General features: G+C 56.3%; 2 long non-coding RNA genes across 5 annotated transcripts; one reads left to right on the top strand and one right to left on the bottom strand.

Annotated features, from left to right (window-relative positions):
• Positions 1-637: 637 nt before the first annotated feature.
• On the bottom strand, positions 638-6146 carry LOC110135050 (uncharacterized). Of its 2 annotated transcripts, XR_002313237.2 has the most exons (4): positions 5667-6146; positions 3756-3979; positions 3323-3564; positions 638-3239 (listed from the first exon to the last, which is right to left on the bottom strand). It is a non-coding gene; the product is annotated as an uncharacterized lncRNA (long non-coding RNA). The 2 variants fall into 2 exon arrangements; XR_011485615.1 differs by having other exon boundaries at positions 638-3564.
• Positions 6147-6186: 40 nt separating this feature from the next.
• On the top strand, positions 6187-18698 carry LOC110135049 (uncharacterized). 3 transcript variants are annotated; one of them, XR_002313233.2, is made up of 5 exons: positions 6187-9564; positions 11281-11387; positions 11882-12117; positions 14102-14786; positions 16360-18698. It is a non-coding gene; the product is annotated as an uncharacterized lncRNA (long non-coding RNA). The 3 variants fall into 3 exon arrangements; XR_011485614.1 differs by lacking the exon at positions 16360-18698 and having other exon boundaries at positions 6188-9564; positions 14102-14812; XR_002313232.2 differs by lacking the exons at positions 11281-11387; positions 16360-18698 and having other exon boundaries at positions 6188-9564; positions 14102-14812.
• The last annotated feature ends 1448 nt before the right edge of the window (positions 18699-20146 follow it).

Here is a 20146-nt window from a genome sequence, read left to right as displayed (position 1 = left end):
CAATTGAGACCAAGCTTCTTAAAACTTCCTGTCCAGATATTCCCAAGTGCCTCAGTGTAAGTCAGAATATCTGGGTGTTTTTTAAACGTTAGCATCTTCCTCTGAGTATCAGGGTGCAGCTGAGACGCAGTGGGATTGTATCTAGCTACTCGCCTGCAGGAGGCCTTCCCTGGGCTTGTGTGAGAGGGCGGGCCAGGCCAGCAGCTGTTGGAAGAGAAGGAAGCGCTGCAATAAACACACCCAGATTCCAGAATGTTCCGTGACATCATCTGCACAATACTGGGTGTGCAGTGTTCAGCCGGCTCAGCTTGACCAGGGGCAGTGGGTGGGACAGTGACAGCACGGTCCTAGTGCTGAGAGGAGGGGCTCAGATGACACCCCCTCTCCTGGGATTCACAGCGGAGCCAGGTGGAGCTGGGGGGCAGGGGCTCGCGTGGAGGTGGGGGACTGCCGGACCCGAGGGCACCTCACAGATGCGGACGCCACAGGCAGGTGTAAGAAGGGAGACGGATGGACACAAGAGCCCGGGTGGCACCAGCACCCCTCAGCGGGCACAGCCCCAAAGTCAAAAATGGACAGCTTGCCAAAATGCACCTCATGTCTGCCACTTGACAATTTGCTCCTGATCAGACTCAAATTGTAAAATTAGAAATTCCTGGATTCTTTTTTTTTTTTTAATTGAGGTAGAGTTTAAAAGCTGGCTTAAAACTTACCATTTAAAAAACTAAGATCATGGCATCCGGTCCCACCGCTTCACGGAAATAGATGGGGAAACAATGGAAACAGTGGTCAGACTTAATTTTCTTGGGCTCCAAAATCACTTCAGATGGTAACTGCAGCCATGAACTTAAAAGACACTTATTTGCTCCTTGGAACAAAAGCTATGACCAACTGAGACAGGATATTAAAAAGCAGAGACATTACTTTGCTGACAAAGGTCCATCTTGTCAAAGCTATGGTTTTCCCAGTCGTCATGTATGAATGTGAGAATTGGACAACAGAGAAGGCTGAGCATCGAAGAATTGATACTTTTGAACTGTGGTGTTGGAGGAGACTCTTGAGAGTCCCTTGGACTGTAAGGAGATCCAACCAGTCAATTCTAAAGGAAATCAGTCCTAAATATTCATTGGAAGGACTGATGCTGAAGCTGAAATTCCAATAGTTTGGCCATCTGATTCGAAGAATTGACTCATTTGAAAAGACCCTGATGCTGGGAAAGATTGAAGGCGGGAGGAAAAGGGGGTGACAGAAGATGAGATGGTTGGATGGCGTCACCGACTCAATGGATGTGAGTTTCAACAAGCTCCAGGAGTTGGTGATGGACAGGGAGGCCTGGGGTGCTGCAGTCCATGGGGTCACAGAGAGTCAGACACGACTGAGTGACTGAACTGAACTAAGCAGTTTAGATGGTTCCCTTCTCTCTATGTCATCCTCAGCTTCTGTTGTCTGTGGTCCTTTGATGATGACCATCCCGACAGGTGGGAGGTGATATCTCATTGTGTGATTTTTTTTTTTTTTGCATTTCCCTGATGATTAGCACCTGTTGGCCATCTGTATGCCTTCTTTGGGAAAATGTCTATTCAGGTCTTCTGCCCATTTTTTTAATAAGGTTATTTGTTTTTTGATATTGAGTTGTGGTATAAGCTATTTATATAATTTGCATATGATTCCTATTTGATTGTATCATATTAAAATATTTTTTCCCCATTCAGTATGTTGTCTTTTCATTTTGTGAGTGATTTTCTTTGTTGTACCAAACATTTTAGTCTAATTAGGTCCCATTTGTTTATTTTTGCTTTTGTTTTCTTTACTTTTTAGGATTTTTTTTTTTTAAAGAAGACAAACATTTGTATGAAGTGAAGTGAAAGTTGCTCAGTCATGTCTGACTCTTTGCAACCTCATGAACATCCATGGAATCCTCCAGGCCAGAATACTGGCATGGGTAGCCTTTCCCTTCTCCAGGGGATTGTCCCAACCCGGGGATCGAACCCAGGTCTCCAGCACTGCAGGTGGATTCTTTACCAGCTGAGCTACAAGGGAATCCCATATTTTTGTATATTTTTCTTAAAGCTATATGAGTGGTAAATTCCCCTGAGGAAGAGAGGGCTGTGAATATGGTAAGTGGATGTACAATCCAGCCTCGCGTGGACGTGGACAGCCTGGCAGCCTCTTGAAAGGTGGAAGCATGCAGGACTCATGAGGGCCCAGGAGAGAGCTATGTCTGCCTTTGATGATTGAGTTTGGGAGCTGGGAGCCCACGCACTTGAGGACTGGCCCAGAGACCAAGACGCCCAGCCCAGTGGCGGTGCAGATAAGCCAGCACTTCCCGGGCAACGCCTGGTACTTAGACACTCTGGAGAAGGAGCGCAGACAGGCATCTGCAAGAGGAACGCACGCGGTTCTGCCTGTCTTGGTTTCTGTGGCTCTTTGTCACTGGGTCAGAAGGACGCGGGCCTGCCTCCCCTCCAGCCCTGTGACCCTGCGGCTCCGTCAGCGCCTCTGGCCAGAAGGGCCAGCAAAACGCACTCGGGTGACCAGCCCTGCTTGCACCAGCCGCCCCCCACCAGTCCTGACCCTCAGCTCTGCTGAAACAGAAGTCGACTTTACCCCGCTCACCAGGGAGATCTGGGTAATCTTCATTTTCGAGGTGAGAATGGGGACTTTTCTCACTTATCTGAATTATTTACATGAAAACTTACTTTAAAAAGCTCGGCTGGTCTTCAGCTGGTCTCGTGCACTGGGCAAGTCTAGGTGCAGAAGAAGACCCTAGAGGCCAAGACCCCTCCCTTAGGAAACATGCCATGTGGACTGAGTCCTGGTCACTACGGTCCTTGGAGCCGGTGTCCAGCCCGTGTCTGCCCTCTGGTGCTATGATGGGCCTGAGGGTCTGTGTTTGGTTGGTTCCTCTGGCCAAACCTCTGGCAGATTGGCTGAAAGATGCCTGGCTGGAGTTTGGGTGTTGCCAGTGTGCTGGCCTGCAGCAAGGCAGCTGCGTATTTCCTAAAAGCTGTACTTTACACCTTCAGGCCCAGGGGGTCCCCTCTTTACAAAGTCCGTTCTCCTTCCAAGGCCGGCAGGCTATCTGGGCTTGGGCAGAGCCCATCCACTCAGTGGGTGCCCCCGGTACCTCTCCCTCACAGGTCCAGTGCAGCCAGTTCCTCCGTCCTTCTGGATGATGCGGTCGGTAGTCTGCGGGTGCCCGGCGAGCATCAGCCAGCTCTGGCGTGGCCCACAGGCCCCTGGTGAAACAGTCAGAAGACAGGGTGGGGCTCCAGGGACCCGACAGCCAGGGCGCAGCCATTCCCACGGGGTTTCCACCCACCTGTGCACCAGGCCCCATGCTCAGAGAGGTCACTTGTACAGGACCAGACTCAGGCTACTGTTCAGCACACTGCCCCCAGCCTGTCCGTGGCCCCTCCCCTGAGCCTGGAGACCGGCCCTCCGTCACCTCCTGCTCTGCCCTTCTCGGAGAGCTCCAACCTTGGCGGGCTGCACTCTGGCTGGCCCGGCGGGCGTTGGGCACCGACCCCACGGGTGACTTGCTCTTCTGTGTTTCTTTGTGACCTGCCGCACCATTAGGAAAAGAGGAGCTCAGCCTGAGGGCAGGATCCCTGAGGAGCCCTAATTACCCAGGATGAGTCAGCAGCTCTGCGCGGCGGGACGTGGGGCGGCGCCTGGCCACGGCCCAGGCTCAGGGCTCCAGCAAGAGCTGCCTCTGACCCGGGAGGCCCAAAGACCCCTTCCATCCATCTTACCTGAGTCCTTGGGAGCTGGAGGACAGAGGGAAGCGGGCTGAGAGATTTTCAAAAAAAGGCTCGTAATCCTGTCCCCTGAAGTCAGGCCTCTGGATGACCTCCACTGTGACCTTGAATGCCCTGGGATTGCCTGCCCTCAGGACAGCATCTGCAGAAGCTAAACCCCCAGCACTGGGATCTCCTTCCTCCCTTTCCTGCCGCAGGGTCCTCCACGGGTGGGAGTCCTACAGCCAAAACCAGAAAGAAGAAGGTCAAGGACACTGCCCAGGTGTGACACACAGGTGTGCCAGGAGCACTGCCAGAGGGCGCTCACACCCTCCGTAGGTCAAGGGCAGAGGAAGAGGGGCCAGTCCACGTCCCCAAGTCCTGAGGGCCCACTTCTCCCTCCTTGCCCCCCTGAACCCGCTTTCCTGTATCAGAGGGGATGCTGTGATCAACTCCCACCCCTGTTCCTTTGAGGCCCCACTAGCAGAAGACGCATGCCCCATCCCTGGGTCAGAAAGATCCCCTGGAGGAGGGCATGGCAGCCCACTCCAGTATTCTTGCCTGGAGAACCCCATGGACAGAGGAGCCTGGTGGGCTACAGTCCACGGGGGTTGCAAAGAGATGGGCGTGACTGAGTGACTAACAACAGCAAGTCTCCCCTTTCCTCCCAAAAGCCCGTGTGTGGGCATCTGAGCCCCTGAAGGCGCTAGCCGTGAGGGGCCTGCTGCTCTCTGTCTGTCTGTTTGGCCTTGCCTTGTTCCCCTCTCCGTTGTCCATCCTGTGCAGTCAGACTTTCTCCATCTCCTCTGACCCTGCGGCCATGCAAACAGGCCAGGCCTTTGAGGAGGAGGTGATGCTGCCCAAGCCTCCTAAGGTCTGGGGCTTGGTGCCCTGCGTGCGTTCTGGAACGCAGCCCACCCTGAGTGCGCGAGAAAGCGGGGGGGGGAGGGGTCCCCATGAGAGTGTGAGAGCCCCGGGCTCCCCCTCATGCCTGCCGGGTCCTCTGGGACCTCCAAGCCCGAGGCGTCTCTCCGCTGGGGAAGCAGGCCCCCTCCCCAGAACTCAGAGCCCACAGGCTCCAGTCCCACCTTCCTCCCAGCCCCTTGGGGAGCCCGGCTTCAGCCCCCAAGAGTGTGGACCGCAAGGCCCCACACACCTTGGCGGGGGCACCACAACTCTTCGGGTTTGTGTCCAATCCTGGGAATCAAGGAAACTGAACTGGCCAGTTGTTCATGCATCTCTCCATCACAGACGTCTTCACTTACTCACACAGGGTCACATCTGGAGCACAGAACAGGAAAGCAGTGGCGGGCTTCTCTCACCCTCTGGGGGGCGATGGGACAGGCGCCCCCACAGAACCCGGGCTGTGAACCTGTCTCTGTGTCCTGCCAGGACCTTCCAAAGAAGCCAGCTCCCCTCCAGAGGAGGCCTGCTGGCCCCGAGGGCCAGCTGACCTCATGCTCCCTCTACAAACGGGCGTGAGGACGCCTGAAACCGGGGGTGCCATGGAAACGGGACTTCTTTCCTGTCGGCTTGACTCCTGCGGTCAGCATGCCTCATCCTTCCAACCTTCCCAAACCAGACTCATGGCTGGGCTTCTGCACCCAGAGACAAGCTGTGGGACCAGCAGGGAGGAGGGGCATGCTCAGTCCTGCAACTCGATTCGGGCCACGCTGAGACTGGACTTGGCAGTCACGCGGGTGACTGTTTCAGGAATGGAAGAGCTTATGACCACAACCGCTCTGTTCAGACGGCAGATTCAGCAGGTGAGGGACTGGCTGGCAAACGTACTAAAATATGGGGTCCATTTCTAATCAAGATAAAGGAGCGGGGACACGATGCCTGGCCATTTAGGATGCAAAAGCCTATTCAGAGATGTAAATATGGGCTTCAGATGGAATCTTAAAGAATGAGAAATCAACTTACAGCCATGATGAAGCTAGGGCCAATTTCGTTCCACCTTCTGAGAACCTGAGTGTTTGTTTCAGAAGAATCTTCCCACCAATGTTGCTCCAGGAGCCCAGCCTTCCATCCATCCGCCCTGGTTAACAGTCATTGTTCTGAACCAGGGGGAGGCTGAGCCCCCAAGGGCCGAGGAGCCATTCCAGGAGGCAGCAGAGGGTTCGCCTCCAAGGTCCTGAGCCGTGTGACCTTCCCCAGAGGTGAGGCCTAGTGCGGTGTGTGGTCAACCGCTGGGTTGGATGTGGGCGCCTCACCCACCTGGTGGGGTCTTGTCCCCTTAGCCGTGCCTGAGGACAAGCATAAAAAGAATTTCCCAAGGTCTTTTCTGCTCAGCCCTCCACCAGCACACCACCCTCGCACAGCCAAGCCCTGCTGAACTCTAGGGCGTGTGTCCCCTGAGAGAAGGTGCAGGGAGGGGGTCCCCTCAGTTTTTCAGGCCTTCCCCAGAGCCCATCAACAGGGGCCCCACCCTCTCCTGTGACATCAGAAGAGGGCTGAGTGAAGCCAAGAGGGCCTGATGCTGGGCCTGTGACAGGAGGGGCCTCTCTGGATTCAAGGGCCCCACAAGATCCTCACATCCAGGACAAGGAGAGGTAGCCTTCGTCCATGGCAGGAAAGGAGGGGTGCAGGGTGTGGACTTGAAAACAGAAGGTGGGAGAAGATGCCACGTGGATGGAGAGGAGGCCCTGATTCCTGCCACCTTGACTCTCAGGAGGGGTCTGGTCAGTCAGATTGAAATCAAGTCAGCTTATACATGGAAAGGATCAAGCGGTCAATAATTTGACTTAATTTTTCGAGTTATAAGTGAGTCAGGGCCTTGATCGTCTCTCTTTAAGCCATTGTCAGCCCTAACCACCCCTGTTTCTGCCCCTCCCCGTCTGCCAGTGACCACCTGGCCGGCTGGACCCCGGCCTCTGGAGCCCTGCTGCCCACCCACTGACCCTTCAGATTCACCCAACCTCTGACTCCTGCAGCAGGTATTCCCAGACGTGCTGGGCCCCAGAGCCCCGGAAGTGGAAGAAAGTTTAGGTGTGAGCCCCCCGACAGCCGTCGCACTTCCTGCTGCCCTGTCACAAGTCATTGTGCTGAGTAGCTCAGCGCTGCTGAGGCCAGAGGTCTGGGAAGGGCCTCCCTGGGCTGGAGATGAAGGTGTCGGCAGGGCTGGCCCTTGTGGAGTCTCCTGGGGAGAATCTGGGCTTTTTCCAGCGTACAGAGGCTCCTCCGTCTGCAAAGGTCCTCTGTACTGAGTCAGGATCCTGCTAGCCCCCACGCCACCACTGGGTGACAAGCTCCTCACCTCTGTCCTGCTCCCCCAGGGTTCCCAGGTCCATCAGCAGGTCTCGAGTGGCACTGAAGGAAACTTTTGCATCAAGACTCAAAGCAAAGCTCCACTGGCAGCCTTGTTGGGTGACCACAAACCTGGACCCTGTGCAGGCTCACCTGGCGTCCTCAGGTAGTCCTCCCAGAAGCCGCCCTCCTTCGCAGGCAGAGATGTGACTGACACCCGCCAGCCCCTCTGAGCAAGTGGAAGAAGCTAATTGCAGCTAGTGTTCAGGAGCTCCAGGGCCCAGGCTCCATGGCCCACCAAGGGCTGTGCCTCGAGCCCTCCTCCAGGGCTGCAGATGAATGCCCCTCGAGTCCATGTCCTGATGCCAGGAACCCAGGAATGTGGAATCCAGGGTGCTGGTCCAGTGACCCTGAAGTGGACAGTGTCCCAGACTATCCGGGGCCCCAGTGTGATCACAGGTGTAAGGCTCCACACAAAAGTAAGTGAGGGGCAGCCGAAGAGGTCAGTGCGGTGTGTGGGAAGGACTCGTTCTGACCTGCTGGCCTCAGAGATAGAGGGAGGGACCATGAGCTGAGGAAAGCGGCCAGATAAGTTGGAGACAGACCCACTGTGGAGATGAATTCCCCCTGGAGCCTCTAGAAAGTGGGCACACTGACCCGGGACGAGCAGCATGGAGCTTCTAAGCAAATTCGGGGAGGAGGGGCTTCCTGCTGACTGAGCTTATGAGACAGAGCAGAGTCTGCAGAAAGCGTGTTTACATTTTTTCAAATGTAAACTGGACTAATTGTCAGTAATGATAAAAATAACCTGCATTTGTAACTGGATTTAGCGTTTGCAACGCAGGCACATCAGCATGTATTAACCTCTGAAAATGTGGAGACTGCAGATGGGACTTGACTGGGCAAGGTCAAGGCACTCACTCAAGGTCACCTGGCTACGCTACAAGTGATGCTGCGAAGAGGCAGCACCGCTTCCAACACTGCCCAGTGCAGACAGACACTGGAAGACTCACCTTTGATGATAAAAGGCAAGGGCTGCTTTCAAAATTAAACTCACTTGCCATGTCTTAGCAACAAGAACAGTGAGATTACGAGTGATTTCCGAAACTGTTTTTCCAAAGCTTTACCTGAGTGAAAACCCCATAACAGAAGGCCTATCTGGGGCTAGCCTCCAGAAATCCTTCTGGGGGAGGCAGTGTGCTAGCTAGGACATGAACCCCTGAAGCCTGTCCCCTCGCTCATCCTGCTCCGTCCCGCACATCCCACCACAGGGCCCACGCACTGGACAGACCTCCACGCCGACGGGCTGGCTGCACTGCCCGCCTGGTCACCTGCTCTTTAATTGGGAAGCCCAGCGTCCAGGCCCGCGGCACTGCCCCACCGCCACGCCCCACCGCCCCAGTCCTTCATTAGTGCAGCCTCCTAATTGATTAAACGGATGATTGATTATCGGGCCTGAGCCATGTGTTCTCCAGACGCCCATTTGCTTGGAATTGAAGGAGTGCGGCCACATCCATCACCGCTCGCTGCCCGCAGACACAGAGCCAGAGCTGCCGTGGGCCGCCGCTGTAATTGCTGCCAGGCCCCCCTGAAGCAGGTGCATATGCACCATCAGTTCTGCTGTCTTGATGTGTGCGTCCTGCCAGCAGGCCACTGTGAGATGCTGCTGAAGCAGGGCATAGTGTCCCAGCCCCCACAGCCAGCCACACTGGGGTGGGAACACAGTCCCAAGATGGGAACTCGGCCCGGATATGGGAACTCGGTCCCGTGATAGGAGCACTGTCCAGAGATGGGAACTCGACCCAGAGATGGAAATTCGGTCCCGAGATGAGAACTGGGTCCCAAGATGAGAACTGGGTCCCAAGATGAGAACTCGGTCCCACCATGATGCCCAGTGATGTTCCATCAAAGAGCAGGTTGTGAGGAATTCAGGTGATGCCTGCTGTGAGTGGGCACATTCCCCCTGTCTGACGAGACAGTGATCCCAGATTGGTACCTGGAGTCAGAGACTCGGTTTCCTTCCTCCTGGACTTCCGCCCTCAGGCAAGCCCTGAGGAGACAGCCCTCCTCACCACGCAGCCCTCCGAAGCCCAGGTATCACATCACCCCCATCTGGACACGAGAAAGTGGGGGAGAGGCAAGAGTCACTCTGCCAGTCTAGCCGCACGAGGCCCTTTGTCTCAGCAAGCTGGGAGACAGGCACAGCATCAAAGGGATGCAGGGCAGGCGCATGACGGTCACACACGGTCCTGGGACCCCAGGCCTGAGCTCCTTTCTGCAGGGGTGCATCCATGAACTGTCTTTCTAGGCTAAGCCATGAACCTCCATGACTTCTGTGCTTCTTTAAAGTGAAGGAGTAATTGGAAGGCAAGTATAAAGCTGTGTGACTGCAGAGTGCTGTGTGTCAGTGATTATCTCTTCAGTCTTCTGACAGTGACTGGTCTCACCCATGGCAAAATTGGGAGCAATGCTTATGCTACTCACCTTCACTCAGTCTTTCAGAATCATGAGCCTCCATTTTCATAAATCATCAGCTCCTTCTCTTCTCCATCAGCCTCCATGAATACGCATTCCAGTAAGTAATACTCATCAGGGCAACAAAACGGTCCCAGACAGGTTGATTAAAGACAAAAAGAGAAAAGGGCATCAGGGAGCCTGCACTGAGGGATGCTGTGATGATGGAGTCTCTGTGAGGGAGCCTGTGCTGAGGGAGTTTGCGCTGAGGGAGTCTGTCCATGAGGGAGCCTGTGCTGAGGGAGCCTCTGATGAAAGAGTCTGTGCTGAGGGAGCCTGTGTGAGGGAGCCTCTGATGAGGGAGCCTGTCCATGAGGGAGCCTGTGCTGAGGGAGCCTGTGCTGAGGGAGTCTGTCCATCAGGGAGCCTGTGCTGAGGGAGTCTGTGTGAGGGAGTCTCTGATGAGGGAGCCTATGCTGAGGGAGTCTGTCCATGAGGGAGCCTGTGCTGAGGGAGTCTGTCCATGAGGGAGCCTGTGCTGAGGGAGACTGTGCTGAGGGAGTCTCCGATGAAAGAGTCTGTGCTGAGGGAGCCTGTGCTGAGGGAGCCTCTGATGAGGGAGTCTGTCCATGAGGGAGCCTGTCCATGAGGGAGTCTGTGCTGAAGGAGCCTGTGTGAGGGAGCCTGTGTGAGGGAGTCTCTGATGAGGGAGCCTATGCTGAGGGAGTCTGTCCATGAGGGAGCCTGTGCTGAGGGAGTCTGTCCATCAGGGAGCCTGTGCTGAGGGAGTCTGTGTGAGGGAGTCTCTGATGAGGGAGCCTATGCTGAGGGAGTCTGTCCATGAGGGAGCCTGTGCTGAGGGAGTCTGTCCATGAGGGAGCCTGTGCTGAGGGAGTCTGTCCATGAGGGAGCCTGTGCTGAGGGAGACTGTGCTGAGGGAGTCTCCGATGAAAGAGTCTGTGCTGAGGGAGCCTGTGCTGAGGGAGCCTCTGATGAGGGAGTCTGTCCATGAGGGAGCCTGTCCATGAGGGAGTCTGTGCTGAAGGAGCCTGTGTGAGGGAGCCTGTGTGAGGGAGTCTCTGATGAGAGAGCCTATGCTGAGGGAGTCTGTCCATGAGGGAGCCTGTGCTGAGGGAGTCTGTCCATGAGGGAGCCTATGCTGAGGGAGTCTGTCCATGAGGGAGCCTGTGCTGAGGGAGTCTGTCCATGAGGGAGCCTATGCTGAGGGAGTCTGTCCATGAGGGAGCCTGTGTGAGGGAGCCTGTGCTGAGGGAGTCTGTGCTGAGGGAGTCTGTCCTGAGGGAGCCTGTGCTGAGGGAGTCTGTCCATGAGGGAGTCTGTGCTGAAGGAGCCTGTGTGAGGGAGCCTGTGTGAGGGAGCCTGTGCTGAGGGAGTCTGTGCTGAGGGAGTCTGTCCATGAGGGAGCCTGTGCTGAGGGAGTCTGTCCATGAGGGAGCCTGTGCTGAGGGAGTCTGTCCATGAGGGAGCCTGTGCTGAGGGAGTCTGTCCATGAGGGAGCCTGTGCTGAAGGAGCCTGTGTGAGGGAGTATCTGATGAGGGAGCCTATGCTGAGGGAGTCTGTCCATGAGGGAGCCTGTGCTGAGGGAGTCTGTCCATGAGGGAGCCTGTGCTGAGGGAGTCTGTCCATGAGGGAGCCTGTGCTGAGGGAGTCTGTCCATGAGGGAGCCTGTGCTGAGGGAGCCTGTGATGAGGGAGTCTGTCCTGAGGGAGTCTGTGCTGAGCTGAGCGACAGATGGGGGTGTTCAGGGTGCCCCCCTACAGCAGGCTCTGTGGACTCAGCATACTCTCCTGGGGTCTTCTCTTCTGCCTCCTCCAGAAGCAGTTTTTGTGCATGGATTTTCTGGAAAGAAATCGAAGCTGGGGACGGTTCTGCTGGTCACCTTCCCAGTCTCACCACTGGAGTGGAGGAGGAGAGACTCACTGGTTAGTGCTGTCCTCTTCAAGGAGAGGACAGACTCCCGGGAGCAGGCGGCCGTCAGCCTGGCCGGGAGGGGCAGGCAGTCGCAGGTTGGGTCTCATTAGCCCCCCGTGGGGAGCCAAGCTACTGCCTCCTACTGCCTGACCCCTGCCTCCAGCTTATTCTTCCACAGATTAATTCCCCAAACTGACAGCTTTCAGTACCCGGTGTGCCCAGGGTCACTCAGTCACACTGGGTTCTGGTCAGTGTCAACCAGGGCTTTACCCAGAGCGGGGGTGCGGCGGGAGCAGAGGGTCCAGAAGCACAGCAGGCGTGAGCTCAGCCCAAGGGGCAGGGAAGACACGTTCAGGACTGATGGCCCAGTCCCGCAGCAATGTGAAGGCTCTGAGCTCAGCTGGACCGCTGAACACAGAGGAAGTCTCCCACGAGAAGAGGCTTCAGATGAGGGTGTTGTGCCTGGAACAGCAGCTCATGTGTGCATGTAACACATATTTTGCAGAAATATCTTTCATGTCCACGAGCCTATCATCTGATGTTCCCAAATCTTTGCGTCTTTGTTGGTCTTCAGTGGACACACGTGGCCGAGTCACCACAAGCCCAGATGGGGTGAGGGTGCCGTTCACACCTCTTCATCAGCCCCACCTCCTATTGGAGGCCCCGCACCGGGACACCAGGGCTAAGGTCAGAGGCTCCATTTCGGTACCAACAGTACCTCAGTTAAAGGCATTACACCAGGTAATTCTCTGCCCCAAGGGCTGGGAGAGGGTAAGGCCAGGAGACAGCACTCTGCGAAGCTGGGATCTGAGATACGGGTCCAGACATGCCACAGGTCCCCAGAGGGAAGGACCCTGATGGGCAGCAGCTCTAGGCCGGACCCTGGGAGCCATCTTGGAGAGGGTGACAGAGGGTCCTGAGCCAAATTCGTTGCACTCCACCATGCATCAGCCAGCAGCCCCTGCTGCTGCCAGAGAAGCAAAACCACAGAAAACCAGGATTGGCAGGACCCAGAAGCCAGGCCCCACATGTGGAAGGCAGCAATGGTCACCTGGTCCCTGTCAGTCATTTGTCTAACTGAGCAGCACCCCTGAGCTCAGCACACAAGTGGGGGCCCAGCTAGACTCCAGGACTGGAGTGCAGGCGGCCTAGGGTGTCAGCCTGGGCACCTGAATTTTGAATGTTCCTCAGTGGTCCCAGGCTGATCACCCCTGGCCACACAGACCAAGTGTGTGCCCTGTACAGCAGGGCATGTCATGTGTACCTGAGAAGTGATAGCTATGAGTGGCAATGGTTTTAGATTCAGGTGCACTCAAGCCGTGTGGTGTTGTATACCAGACACCATAATGAGGACGTTAAATCCAGATGGCTCAGGACAAGCCTGGGGCTTCCCTGGTGGCTCAGATGGTAAAGAATCTTCCCGCAGTGCAGGAGACCTAGGTGCAATCCCTGGGTCAGGAAGATCCCTGGAGAAGGAAATGACAATCCACTCCAGTATTCTTGCCTGGAGAATTCCATGGACAGAGGAGACTGGCAGGCTGCAGTCCACGGGGTTACAAACAGTCAGACACGACTTAGCAACTAACACTTCAGGACAAGCCTGGAGGCGCCACTACCATCCCCTATCACAGATGCAAATGCTGAGGCCCAGGGGTGCAGGTACCCACGTGAGGCCACCCAGCAGTCAATAGTCCAGCCAGGTTTGAACTTCATGACTCCGAGCCCAGGCTTCTCCCCTTAGGCTGCAGCATTCTCACAAATACTCTCTGCTCACAAGCCTGCTCAGTCGTTTCCTTCTGCACTAATTCCAGTCCAACAGGTAAATTACACTTTGCATAATCTCTATTTTCTTATGAACCTAACAATTTTAACTTCCATGATGTTGTTACTGTTCAGCTGCTAAGTCAAATCCAACTCTTTCAGACCCCACAAACTGCAGCATGCCAGGCTTCCCTGTCCTTCACTATCTCCCAGAGTTTGCTCAAATTCATGTCCTTTGAGTTGGTAATGCCATCCAAACATCCCATCTTCTGTGATCCCCTTTTCGTCCTGCCCTCAGTCTTTCCCAGCAACAGGATCTTTTCCAATGAGTTGGCTTTTCACATTAGATGGCCAAAGTATTAGAGATTGAGCTTCAGCATCAGTCCTTCCAATGAATATTCAGGGTTGATTTTATTCAGAATTAATTGGTTTGATCTCCTTGCTGTCCAAGGGATCTCAAGAGTCTTCTCCAGCACCACAATTCAAAAGCTTCAGTTTTTCAGTGCTCAATCTTCTTTATGGTCCAAGTCTCTCATCCTTACATGACTAGTGGAAAAACCATAGCTTTGTCTATATGAACCTTGTTGGCAAAGTGATATCTCTGCTTTTTAATACACTGTCTAGGTTGTCATAGCTTAAAGTATTCCATAAGTTTTGTTGCACATATAAATTTGTACATGTAGACATACAGACACATGTATGCATATTTCTGGTGTGGTCTGTCATAAAATGTGCGTCTCCAGGCAACAGAAAGATCAAGTCAGCACAAAGATGTCTTCATGCTCCTTTGCAGGCCCTGAGTCTGCTGCCTGCATGTCCACTTACAAGGCCTCCCAACTCGGAACTGAACCCACAAATGCCACGACACCAGCTGCCTTACACCTGAATCGACTCCACCAGAAGGGCGGTATTAGATGTCTTCTCCCTTCACATGTTTTCATTTTTTTTTTCTTTTTTGTAACAGTGTTCCTTGGCTCAAAACTGCCATAGGTGGGTGAGGAAGGAGCCGTGAGGAGCAGGCCTGAAGAAGGATGCAAAGATTGATGTCACCTGTGGGCAGGGGGCTCCGAGTCCTGACTCAGGCAGAGATGTGAGAAGTAGTCCTGTCATCTGAGGCCGCCACCCCTGGGGCAGGACTAGAGCACTGCCCCTCCATCCCTTCTGGATGGATTCATGCACACACAAGACAGGTACACCCTTTCCATGAGTAAGGGCCAAACTGCCAGCACTCCAGAAGACCCTGGCAGATGCTCCTGCTTCCTGGTGGGAGCCCAGTGCCGCCAGGCGCACATCATTGCTTGATCAGATGGATGTTTCTCCTTCCTGCTGGGAGGTGGTCTCCACACTTACCACACGGCTTTCAAAGGATGGCCGTGTCCCAAGCTCTGGAACCTGTGTGTCATGTTCCCTGGAAAGGGACAATTTAGGTTTCTAGTCAGCTGACCTGAGACATAGAGAACTGGAGAGCCCTGATGCTACTGACCCTGAAGATGGAGCAAGGGGTCACGGGCTCAGAAACGCGGTGCCCCTAGAGGCTGTAAACGGCCCAGGAACAAATGCAGATTCTCAGGGGCTCCAGAGAGAACCAGCCCTCTGACCCCTTGTTTTCGCCCAGCGAGACCCATGTCGGAATTCTACCCTAGAGAATTGTGAGTAGATTTGTGATGATTTGTTACAGTGGCAACAGTTCTCTAATTCAGTCCCACTCCGGGACCAAGTTCAGAGTCCAAGGGAGGATTGTAAAGGAAGGTTTGTGAACCAAAGATGTGATGAGTGGGTTACAGCCGTCCCTTCCAGAGCTTCCTCTCTCATGCCAACTCCACAGAATGATTTGCTCTGAGGTCGGCCCTCAGAACAGCCCCTCGGCCCCCAGAGGGGTCGGAGTCACCAGGGGAGATCCCAAGGACCTGACCTGGCACCAGCAACCCCGCAGGGTCAAGAAAGCGGGGTTTGCAAACTTGCCACCTCAGTTCTGCTGCTCGTGGGACACTGGGAGAGGTCAGAGAGGACACTTCAGGCCTGCTTGACACCCTGCCGTGTGTTACCAGAGTCAGTGTCCCGGCAGTCATGACGAGACTGTCTCATGTCCCTTCACGGGCAGGAACTCATGGCCGCCTTCCTGCTCCAGCTTCACAGCTGCCCTCGTGGGGTTGTGAAGAGCTTCTGGAAACCTCAGTGAAGGGCCCATGAAACAGACTCCCTCCTTGCCATCTCTCCATGTGCACAACTGGACAGGAACTTCTGCCAGCCTGAGGTTGGCCATCCAGCCTAGACCCTCAGGCTGGGCATCACTCAGCCTCCCTTGACCAGAACTTTGCACACATAGACACACACACACACAGACACACACACACACTGATGGGTGTGTGCACACACTGAGATGCACAAGACACATACCCATGCACACACACATGTAAGCACACACATGTCCACCCCACCTGGCAGGCTCAGTGGCTGGGCCCCAGCACAGGGTTTGGACCACAAGCATGAGAACCCCACTTCCTCCCGTGTTTACACTCCCACCTGCCACTAATCCCACTTGCTGCAAACTCCAAGTTCATTTCCCTAGAAGGAAGGAAAGTCTCAAGCTCACGGCAGCTACTGTGGGGGAGGGAGCTGGGTGCCTTCACTTCCCCAGGTGGAGGGCTGAGGACACCACTGACCCCCCTGGGCAGAGTCCAGGGCCCCTGGACGTGTCTGCCCCCAGAGCACACACCAGACACTGTGGCAGGCCTCACCACCAGGCAGCCTTGTGGGCGGGGTGGGGGGTTGGGTGTCTGCTTGGTGGTCCCCAGGCAAATAGCGGGCCTCCTCATGTTCCCCGAGTACAGCCCGCACCCACTCAAAGGCACCCAGCTGCACTCTGGCCTCTTCCGTCCTCACTGGAAACCTGAGCGCAGAAGAGTGCGAGCTGAGTTCCCTTGAAAGGAGCCTGGCACAGATGACCCGAGCCTGGAGCTGGCGTGGGGGGTGCCACCCCTCCCCAAGCCCCCTGACCATACAAAGCCACCCACTCTGAGGACCCAGAGGCAGACAACAGGCCCAGCAGCTCCTGCCTCTGAGGCCTGAGCCCCCGGCCACGGTCACAGAGCTGCTGCGGCCAGGGTCAAGCGGGCACTGGTCTCCAAGGTTGGTCTATGCTGACCACACAACTGGTGTCCTCGGCACTGGGGTCCTCAGGAAAGTGCCACTGGGTTTCTGCATGGGGCCCCGTCCTCTCAGGAGCTGAGGGTCCTTCCTGGCCCCACATGACAGCCATGGAGACTGCATGACTCCGGGGCACAGCCGTCCAGTGTGCGCTGTTGCAGAAGCGGGGGGACTCTGATGCTTGGACACACCTCGCAGGTAAGGAAGGCAGGACACACGGACGGGAGAGGAGCCCCTGCCCCCGACTGCAGCTCAGACCCCTCTGCACCTCAGGGCAGCACCCTCATTGCCAGGGAGATGGCACCATCATGAGCAGGAACCCAGTGTATCCAGGGGTGGGCCAGCCAGAGCGCGGCCCACTTGCTGTCACTGGCACTGCTGCTGTGCATGCCTGCCGGGACCCGCCTGGCCGCTCTGCAGGGAGAGAACTGGGGTGAAGGGCTGGCCTCCCCCCTCCCGGGTTCCCACCCTCCTTTGGGAAACCTGGACCCATCACACTCTGTTCCGTCTGCCATCTCACCAGGAGACTCCAAGGCCGGGTACCTGTCAGCTCCGTGCTGCAGGAGGGAGGTTGGTCTGCTCCGGCCCCCTGCAGCCACTTTTCTGCTGTTGACTGGGTCCTGGGTGTGGGACTGTCACCTAAACCCTCCCCGGGGACTGCCACCAGAAACTCCAGCATCCAGCGAAGTTTCCGCACACTTCTCAGCCTCTTAACCCAGGAGAGGAGACTCGGAACGTCCAAGCACAGCAGTCCTCGGGCTCTAAGACAGTTTGCAGGGAGGCAGTTGTCACGGTCAGGGACTTGCCGTAGGACTCTGGGCAGCAGCCAGTCAGGGTGGTCGTGGGGGGTCTCTGACCGTGCCCTGCACCCATGGTGGCTGTGGGCACTGTAGCCTCGGAGCTCGGAGTTAATCATACATGGAGCAGCCTGTGCCGTCTGGACTCTGTCTTCAGGCGGGGCATAGTGCACCCACCCCTCTGCCATGTGGCTCACGCTCGGGGGAGACCAGGTGACCCCTGGAGGGCGTCCGGGCCCTCACTTGGGCCTTTGCTGCCTTTGTGGGGACGGCAGAGTTGACACCCTTCGGGACGGACCACGCTGCCCGGCCCCAAGCCTGCACCTCAGTCTGCGAGGAGCATCGGCAGGGTTGCCTCCACGTGGTCTCCTCTGGGCCGTCGTAACAGTAAGGAGGTGGTCTAGGCCTGGGACGGCCCTGCCAGCCTCCTCTAGGGGAGGGCAGTCCCGCCCTGCCCATTCGGTGCGCTGCTTTCTTTCCCCTCACTTCAGAGACCCAGGAAACACCAGCTGGCAGGAGTTTAGTGAGGAGACAAGTATGTAAAACACCAGCTGATGTGAATTTAGTGAGGAAATGAGTTCGTAAAGCCTCAGTCCCTCTGAGGACCCTGGATGAGGTCCCTCTGGATGGACCACATGCTCCAAGGGATAAAGGTCCGGCCATGCGCAGGTCCTGTTGGGTCAGGATCAGGGTGTCCAGCCTCCTCGGGGCAGAGTCACCTCCTGGTGCCCCGACAGCCACTTCCCCCACAGTCCTGACATGACTCTTCCTTACTGGTTTTGCCTTAAGCATTCACTGCCAGATTTCCCAATTCTTCTCTAAAAACTAACAAAGTGCTTTATTACTTTCTGATAATTTCCCCAAGGCAAAAAAATTTGAAAGTAGTAACATGATTGTAAATGAGCAATTACATTATGCCAGAGGCTGTGGGCTACCTGACAAGTACTTTCACAAATCAGTGTCACAGGACAGCAGGGGGATGATTGAAACGACCTCACTTCTCTCCTCTTTCTCAGCCGCACCTGTGTCCCGGGAGCAGGCCCGGGAGGGAGGTCTCAAGCTCCCCCCACATCTCGGGACAGGGTGGTGCTGTGCTGCCCTTCAGTTCCCCCGCGTCCCCCTCCCAGGGGTGGTCTCACGCAACATCACGTCCCCCGAGCCCAGTTTCCAAGGCACTGTCCATCGGAACACACCAGCTGACTCGTGGAATCAGACGGTCCTTTCTTCTCTCCAAGGATGTGGTGCTCCTAATCTTTCTCTGACCAGTTCTGCCTCCTCATGAAATATTCATCGCCTGAGAGCATCCACCCCGGGAAAGCGGCCCAGCCTCCCCGACTCGAGATGAGAGAAAGTCAGGGGCGGGGGGAGCTATGCTTGTTCACTTGCTGGTGCCCCAGCAAGTGGGGGCCGGGCCCTTCTTGGGCTGTGCCCTCCCCCAGTCCTTCAGCTGCCTCTGCACAGGCAGCGGATGAGTCATGGAGACCATGGACGCTTTAAGGAGGTCTTTTCGATGTTGCTGGATGGATTGCAGCTGTAATGCAATCTCCATCCGCACCCCCACTGCTTCCTGGGAACCGGCGAGAGATGGCAGCTGCAGGGTCAGGTCTGGAGGGGGCAGAGGGCCAGAGGGCGGCCAGGAGGCTTGGGTGCGGGTCGGCTGCAGGCCCTCGAGCCACCACAGCCGGAAGTAGACGCACACACCAGCCTCTCTGTGGCTCCTCGCCTGCCCCTGGCCCCTGGTGGGCCAGGAAGTCAGCCGTAAGTGCTTCAGAAACGAATGTGTGAGTGAGAGAGAGAAGAACCAGCATTAAAACTAGCTTCTTCTGAAGTTCAGAGACCTTGGTTCAAGGAATCTCCACCCACCCCTGGGTTCCGCCTCCCTCTTCCTGGCAGTTCTCAGTTTCTGTTTCCACTGGAAGAGAAAACACTGCCCCACACCAACCGTGGGAAGGTCCAGCTCCTCAGTTCCCATGTGATTTGCACCCAGAGGGGTTCCAGTGCAACTGAGGCCTGAGGCCTCCTGGCCCCGAGGGTCCTGGGCCGCCGCCTCTGCCCCCAGCACTGGCCTCCTCCCAATCTCAACTCTGAACCCTTATGTGGATGGCATCCAGTGGCTGCAAGGGACCACTGCTGCCCAGTCTCTTGCGTGGGGGGCAGCACTCCTGGAATGGCATCTCCGCAAATGTCTCTGAAGCCTGAGCTTCAGTGAGCCTCTGAAATACAGCGGTTAAGTCCTGAAGAGCCTTGTGAGCAGAAGGACATCCTTGGTTCACACGGCTGTTGGTTCAGAGGCCAAGCAGAGCCAGCGCTGCCCATGTGTCTCCCCGGGTGGTGTTACACAATCACAGTCTGGGGCTGACACAAAAAAAGCCTGCAGCTTACACTTCTGGAGGCTGGGTACCGCCGGTCCAGGGCCTGCCCCAAGGCCCCAGGGACGACCTCCCTGCCTCCAGAGGACTGTCTTCTCCCTGGGCCCGCCACCCATCTTCCTCTGTGTCCAAATCCCCTTCTCAGCTAGGACGGTAGGCCCTGGGCGAGGGTCCACACGCCTCCAGTGGGGACACCACTTCCATATAAGGTACCACTCTGAAGGGCTGCGGTCAAGACGTCAGCATGTGGATGGCAGGTACACAATTCAGCCCATAACAGACTCCAGGTTTGTTCACCAACTGTGGGTGATGCGCTTTCTGCCTGCAGGGCATGGGGCTGGAAATCTCACAGGTCCCGTGCCTGCTCAGCAGATGGGGGTGAGCTGCTGCCACGTTTCTTGTGGCTCAGGAGTGGGGCCAGCCCTCTACTGAGCCTGGTGCCCCGCCACCCTGAGGCCCCCCAAAAGCGGCAGCTGGAGGGGAGCCGGGGCATCCACAGCCCTCGCCCCCGCCCAGCAGGAGCACGTGAACAGGGCTGGGCCGCAGCGCGGGGTCCTCCAACTGCTCTGAACGGCCCCAGGGTTCGCTTTCCTCCACTGGAGCCCTGCGCTGCCCCCGAGCGCGTCTCAGAAACAGGGCAGGGGCCAGGGACGTGGGGAAGAGCTTGCGGGCCCTCTCAGGAGGCCTAGCAGCCAG

Source organism: Odocoileus virginianus, chromosome 34 (genome assembly GCF_023699985.2).
Source record: "Odocoileus virginianus isolate 20LAN1187 ecotype Illinois chromosome 34, Ovbor_1.2, whole genome shotgun sequence".
Classification (NCBI taxonomy): Eukaryota; Metazoa; Chordata; class Mammalia; order Artiodactyla; family Cervidae; genus Odocoileus; species Odocoileus virginianus.
The sequence above is the reverse complement of the archived record's forward strand: the minus strand, read 5'-3'. Positions and strand labels throughout refer to the sequence as shown.